Here is a 6,259-nt window from a genome sequence, read left to right as displayed (position 1 = left end):
TGCAAACAGAGAGATAGAGAAGACAGACAGAGAGGAGAGAGAGAGATAGAGTCCGGCACACACAGAGAGAGAGAGAGAGACAGAGAGACAGAGAGAGAAAGAGACAAAAAAAAAAAAAGGGCACATCAGAAACTCCAGCTACTGCAAGCAAACTCCAGATGCATGTGCTACTGTGCATCTGGCTTTACGTGGGTACTGAGGAATCAAACTCAGGTTATTAGGCTTTGCAGACAAGTGCCTTAACTAGTAAACTATCTCTGCAGCCTATTATTTAATTAAAAAAAATTTTTAATTCATTTTTATTTATTTGAGAGTGACAGAGAGTGAAAGAGGCAGAGAGAGAGAGAGAGAGAGAGAGAGAGAGAGAGAGAGAGAGAGAGAGAAAGAGAGAGAGAGAATGGGCACGCCAGGGCCTCCAGCCATTGCAAATGAACTCCAGACACGTGCGCCCCCTTATACATCTAGCTAAAGTGGGTCTTGGGGAATCAAGCCTCAAACCAGGGTCCTTAGACTTCACAGGCAAGCGCTTAACCACTAAGCCATCTCTCCAGCCCCCATTATTTAATTTTTTGAGGAAGGGTCTCACTCTAGCCCTGGCTGACCTGGAACTTTGAATCTACACTGAGTTCCAGGCTGGCCTTGAACTCATGGTGATCTGAAACAGAGATTTAAGGGTTCAGAAAGGTCTTTGAACCCCAAACCCTAGGTTTGTGTCTACTTTTAAAAATTTGTTTGAGGACTAGAGAGATGGCTTAGCGGTTAAGCGCTTGCCTGTGAAGCCTAAGGACCCCTGTTTGAGGCTCAATTCCCCAGCACACATGTTAGCCAGATGCACAAGGGGGCACACGCATCTGGAGTTCGTTTGCAGTGGCTGGAAGCCCTGGTGCACCCATTCTCTCCCTCTCTCTCTCTCTCTCTCTCTGTCACTCTCAAATAAATAAACAAAGAAAATTTATTTGAGAGAGAGAGAAAAAAGGGGGAGGGGAAGAGAGAGAGAGAGAATGGGCATGCCAAGGTCTTCAGCTACTGCAAACAAACCTCAGATGTGTTCACCCCCTTGTGAGAATGTGTCACATTGAGTGCTTGCACCTCTGTGCATCTGGCTTACATGGGACCTGGAGATTTGAATGTGAGTTCTTAGGCTTTGTAGGCAAGCACCTTAACTGCTGAGCCATCTCCCCAGCCCTTGTGTCTACATTTATTTATTTATTATCTAGGGGAGAGAAAGAGGTAGACAGAAAGAGAAAATGGGCATGCCAGGGCCTCCAGCAACTGCAAACAAATTCCAGACATGTGTGTCACATTGTGCATCTGGCTTTACATGGGTACTGGGGAATCGAACCTTGGTCCTTTGACTTTGCAGGCTGATGCCTTAACTGCTAAGCTTTATCTCCAGCCCCTTTAAGTCTGCTTTTAACCAAAGAATTACATAAAATAAGACTGAGATGGATAATTGTTAAATTATTATATTACTTAGGGAAGTACAGAACCAAGGGAAGGAAAATGTAAAGGGTTAATAGCCTTTCCTGAAAACTAGAGGAACCTAAAGAGTTAATAACTATCGCTAAGTAGAGCAGGCAATAAAGAAGCCTCAGAGGCATGCGTCCTTGACAGGCCTGACTACTTCCTATGATTGATAAACTTCCTTTACCGCAGAAAACCTTGAGGTAACAGAAACCATCTGGTGTGATATCCTCCCTAGACAATTCTGATAAGCTGGAGGGATGGCTTAGGGATTAAGGCATTTGCCTGCAAAGCCAAAGGACCCAGGTTCGATTCCCCAGGACCCATGTTAGCCAGATGCACAAGGGAGCTCATGTGTCTGGAGTTCGTTTGCAGTGGCTGGAGGCCCTGGCATGTGCTTGCACTCTCTCTCTTTCTCTGTCAAATAAGTAAATAAAATATTTTTTTTAAAAAAAGCTTATTCTGAGCAAGGACACAAACAACTACAGTTCCTTATCTACTTCCTTGGACCTGCAGCTGGTCCAACTTGTTTTTCTTAGGATCCTCCTTATAAGCTTGAACCCCAGCCCAGCTTAGTATTTCAGCCTCCATTCCACAGGAAGGCTGCTGCCACTCACTGGTTCTGTCAATAAACAGTCTGTCTGTAGAGATCAAGTCCAGTGTTTTCTTTTGCTTTCCTCTTACACTTTCCTTGCATTCGGTGCTGTGACTTGGATTGGATCTGGGGCTTTCAGGCCACATGTCCTCCTCTTCCCCTTTCCTTCTCCCCACCTTCCTGCCAGTGTTTCATTCCCTTGGGAGAACAGACACTCACTTACTTCTTTAGACTAAGCAGCCACCAGCCTGACCTGAGACCTTTGGTGTGTTGTGGCCAATACTAAAATTATCTTGAATTTCTTCTAAACTCCTTAACACAACTATAAATATCTCTCCACTAATTAATTTTTCAGGCTTTGGAAGAGATTCCCTGGACTCATGCTGATATACAAATAGATTGATTCTCCACTCCATCTCTGGTGCTGGTTCTGTAAGCCTTAAGTTTCCCATATCAATAACAAGGTTAACAAGATCAAGATATTTTAATGAGTTTCGTCTACTTATTTAAACTTTATGTAAATGTGACATAAAAATCAAAATTAAGCCTTTATTTTGTTGCATAGGACACCTTTTTACAACAATAGGTTCCTTAAGTGTTCTACTCTTACATGTTCTCCTATTGGGTAAGACTTTTATGTGCTATAAACTTATTCTTTTTTTTTTTTTTTTTTTTGGCTTTTTGAGGTAGGATCTCACTCTAGCCCAGGCTGACCTGGAATTCACTATGTAGTCTCAAGGTGACCTTGAACTCACTGTGATCCCCTACCTCTGCCTCCCAAGTGCTGGGATTAAAGGCGTGCACTACCATGCCTGGCTCAAAACATTTATTTTTATTCTTATTTATTATTTATTTGACACACACACACAAAGAATGGGCACTTCAGGGCCTCCAACCACTGCAAATGAACTCTAGATGTGTGCACACCCCCTTGTGCATTTAGCTAACATGGATCCTAGGGAATTGAACCTTGGTCCTTTGGCTTTGCAGGCAAATGCCTTAACCGCTAAGCCATTCCTCCAGACCTAAACTTATTCTAATAAATAAAACTGTACCTATTTATATAAAATATAATTCAATGCATTATATAACCAATATAATTACATAAAACATAATTTCATTATGTTTATAAAATAGACAACTGATAATAACAAATTATCAAGACTAATCAAATTTTTAGCCTTTCAACCTAGCATATTAGTTTTCCTACAGATTTTTGGACCAAGTAAGTAAAGACTATGAGCCTTCTATATTAAGGACTTACACCAAAAGAAACCTTTAAACCTAAACTTTAAAATTAGTTAAACTCTTAATCTCTATCATATATTTCAAATATTGCTTCAATACTAATATCTTATACTTCCTACCTTACCTAAACCAAAATCTTTATGTTTCCACAAATTCCAATTAACTTCCCATCCAAGTTAACAATTTCTTCTTCCTTACCTATCACCTATATTATTATTATTTTCCAACCTTAAATATAATGCTTGTGTCATCTGTGTCATATCACATGCAAGAAAACTCACACAAGGAACATAACCAGACTATAATCTAATAGATTTCACATGATCTAGGTTTTCTTTCCTAATGGCTGATAGCTATTACTCTCCTGAAGGACTTCCTTCTTACCTGTTCATAAAAGCAACATGGGGTACTGCAAAATGAAGTTTTACAAATGGGAAACTAAAGCTAAAGTTCCCCAAAGCCATACATGTATGACCAAGACTTCAATGATGGACTACAAAGATTGTGGAAAGTAAATGTTACCAATCCAGAGCCAATAATCTTTTGGGCTATATTAGCCTCTTCAATGGCCAAAAATATTATTTCTCTGCATGTGATCTGATATCTTTCTGTAACCAGCTAGAATATCTATTGTTGTAAGTTAAGAAATCTCACAGCTCTACTTCCTTCAAGTTAAACCTATCCCGTCTCTGACATGTACTTTATTCCCCTGATTATGATAATTTTCACCATCTCTTTTGATCTTTACATACTCAGATGCCTCACTGAATTCCTCCAAGACAGAATACATGCCTTCATTTCATAGTGAGTCACTGAATTCGTCATGGCCACTGAATATCAGGCCCTGGACATCCAACTTCCACAGGATTGCACGGGACATCCTGAGAGATCTACTGCTCCCATCAGGAAGTAGCTCAAGGTTTTGTCACCCCCATTGTAGCCCACACAGTAAACCCCTAAGTGCCCCACTCATCCCCAGTTATCCCAATCTTTTTTATCCTCCAAGAGTCCAGACTGAAGGGTTAATAGCCTTCCCTGAAAACTAGAGGGAACTAAAGAGTTAATAACTATCCCTAAGACTAGCAACAATAAAGAAGCCTCAGAGGCATTCGGCCTTGATAGATCTGACTACTCCCCATGATTGATAAAGTTCCCTTAGCTCAGAAAACCTTGAGGGAACAGAAACCATCTGGTGTGATATCCTCCCTAGACAATTTTGTAAACAAAAAAAGCTTATTCTGAGCAAGGACACAACTATAGTTCTGCCTTTGAGCCCCTGCCGCACCTGCACGTAGCCGTGGCGTCTAGCTGCAGAGCCACAGTATGTGCTCACGCATAACTGGGGCCACTCGGCCTGCCCTGGGCGACCCCTTTAACTGCAAGCCACATCGCCCTTCCGGGCCTGGAGGGGGGCAGGCAGTGTTCACTCAAGGCTGAAGTGTCCAGGGCATGCACATCTGCACGCTTTTCCCTTCCACAACATGTCTGCCCTGGGTGATTTCCAACCCAACTGGGATGTGCGATTGTCGGGAGCCATAGAACAAAAGCCTCTCCATTTTGCCTGGGCCTGCTCATAAACTGACTCATTATTCAGAAAGCTGGTCCATCCAGCTTTCTGCTAGGTACTTCTGGAACCTGTCAGCAGACTACTTACAGAATCTTATCTTTTGCAAAAGGCCAGTTAATGGTCAGGATGTGAACCTGGTGCAGTCAGGATGTTAAGTCAGTTAGGCAAGATTAGATGAACACCTAATTACATCCCCTCTAGGTTTCCTGACAACTCCTTGCCCTGGCCACGTCCCCTTCCCCCTACAACTCCTTGCCCTGACCATGCCCCTTCCCCCTACAACCCTATATAAACCTACATGTAAGAATAAACTCTTGAGTCTGTGACAAACATCTAGCATGGTCTCCTTCCTGTGTCTGTTTGCCTTCTTTCATTCAGGTTATTTTTCCCCTTGCTTCTTTGTTCGACTCCCCACTGGCTGGGGCATGCGATCAGGTTGGAAGTTGGATTGTACAGGAGCTGCATACACTTATTTGAAAGAGAAAGAAAGAGGCACATGGAGGGAGAATGGACATGCCAGGGCCTTTGGTCTACAAACTCAATCCAGATGCATTCACTGCCTTGGGTACTGGAGAATCGAACCTAGGCTCCTTGACTTTTGCAAGCGCCTTAACCATTAAGCCACCTCAGCCCAAACATAACTTGAAACCAAGTATATGGGCAGTGACTCGGGTCTGTAATTAACCACACTTGGCAGGCAGTTTGTGGGAACCCTGATGGAAAAGGAGGGGAAAGGCTGACCATGTGCTCAGTGGTCGAGTGATGCCCCGATGGGTTTCCATCCCCAGTACATTTGCGAAATTCATGTGGATAAGCTACCTAAATGTTTGATTAACTGCAGGTTGTTAAACATTACATTAGACTTCAAAATACAGGTTTTTAGCTAAATGTGGTGTTACTCGCCTTTATTCCTAGCACTTGGAGGCAAAGGTAGGATAGCCAGGAGTTCGAGGCCATGCTGAGACTACAGAGTGAATTCTAGGTCAGCTTGGGCCCGACTAAGACCCTACCTCAAAAACCAAAAAAATTACAAATATACACACATACATACAGCATCTTTTTTTTTGTTGTTGTTGTTTGTTTTTTCAAGGTAGGGTCTTACTTTAGTCCAGGCTGACCTGGAATTCACTATGTATTCTCAGGGCGGCCTCGCTCTCACGGTGATCCTCCTGCCTCTGGGATTAAAGGTGTGTGCTAGCACGCCCAACACATACAGCATCTTGAGTTTGAAATGGTAAAGAAAACTATGCAAGCAAACTTCCTCTTGGTCACTACACCAGCCTAAGGCTTTACACTATAATTTCAGTTACTCGATGGTTATGTAGATAATTTTTGAAAAGATCAATACTCGAGAGAGTGGGCACACCATGGCCTCTAGGTACTGC

At 42.6% G+C, this 6,259-nt stretch overlaps 1 non-coding gene across 1 annotated transcript; it reads left to right on the top strand.

Annotated features, from left to right (window-relative positions):
- Positions 1-4,566: 4,566 nt before the first annotated feature.
- LOC123453472 lies at positions 4,567-4,698 on the top strand. Its single transcript, XR_006632853.1, has one exon. It is a non-coding gene; the product is annotated as a small nucleolar RNA SNORA76 (small nucleolar RNA).
- Positions 4,699-6,259: the final 1,561 nt, after the last annotated feature.

This window comes from Jaculus jaculus, chromosome 11 (genome assembly GCF_020740685.1).
Source record: "Jaculus jaculus isolate mJacJac1 chromosome 11, mJacJac1.mat.Y.cur, whole genome shotgun sequence".
Classification (NCBI taxonomy): domain Eukaryota; kingdom Metazoa; phylum Chordata; class Mammalia; order Rodentia; family Dipodidae; genus Jaculus; species Jaculus jaculus.
The sequence above is the reverse complement of the archived record's forward strand: the minus strand, read 5'-3'. Positions and strand labels throughout refer to the sequence as shown.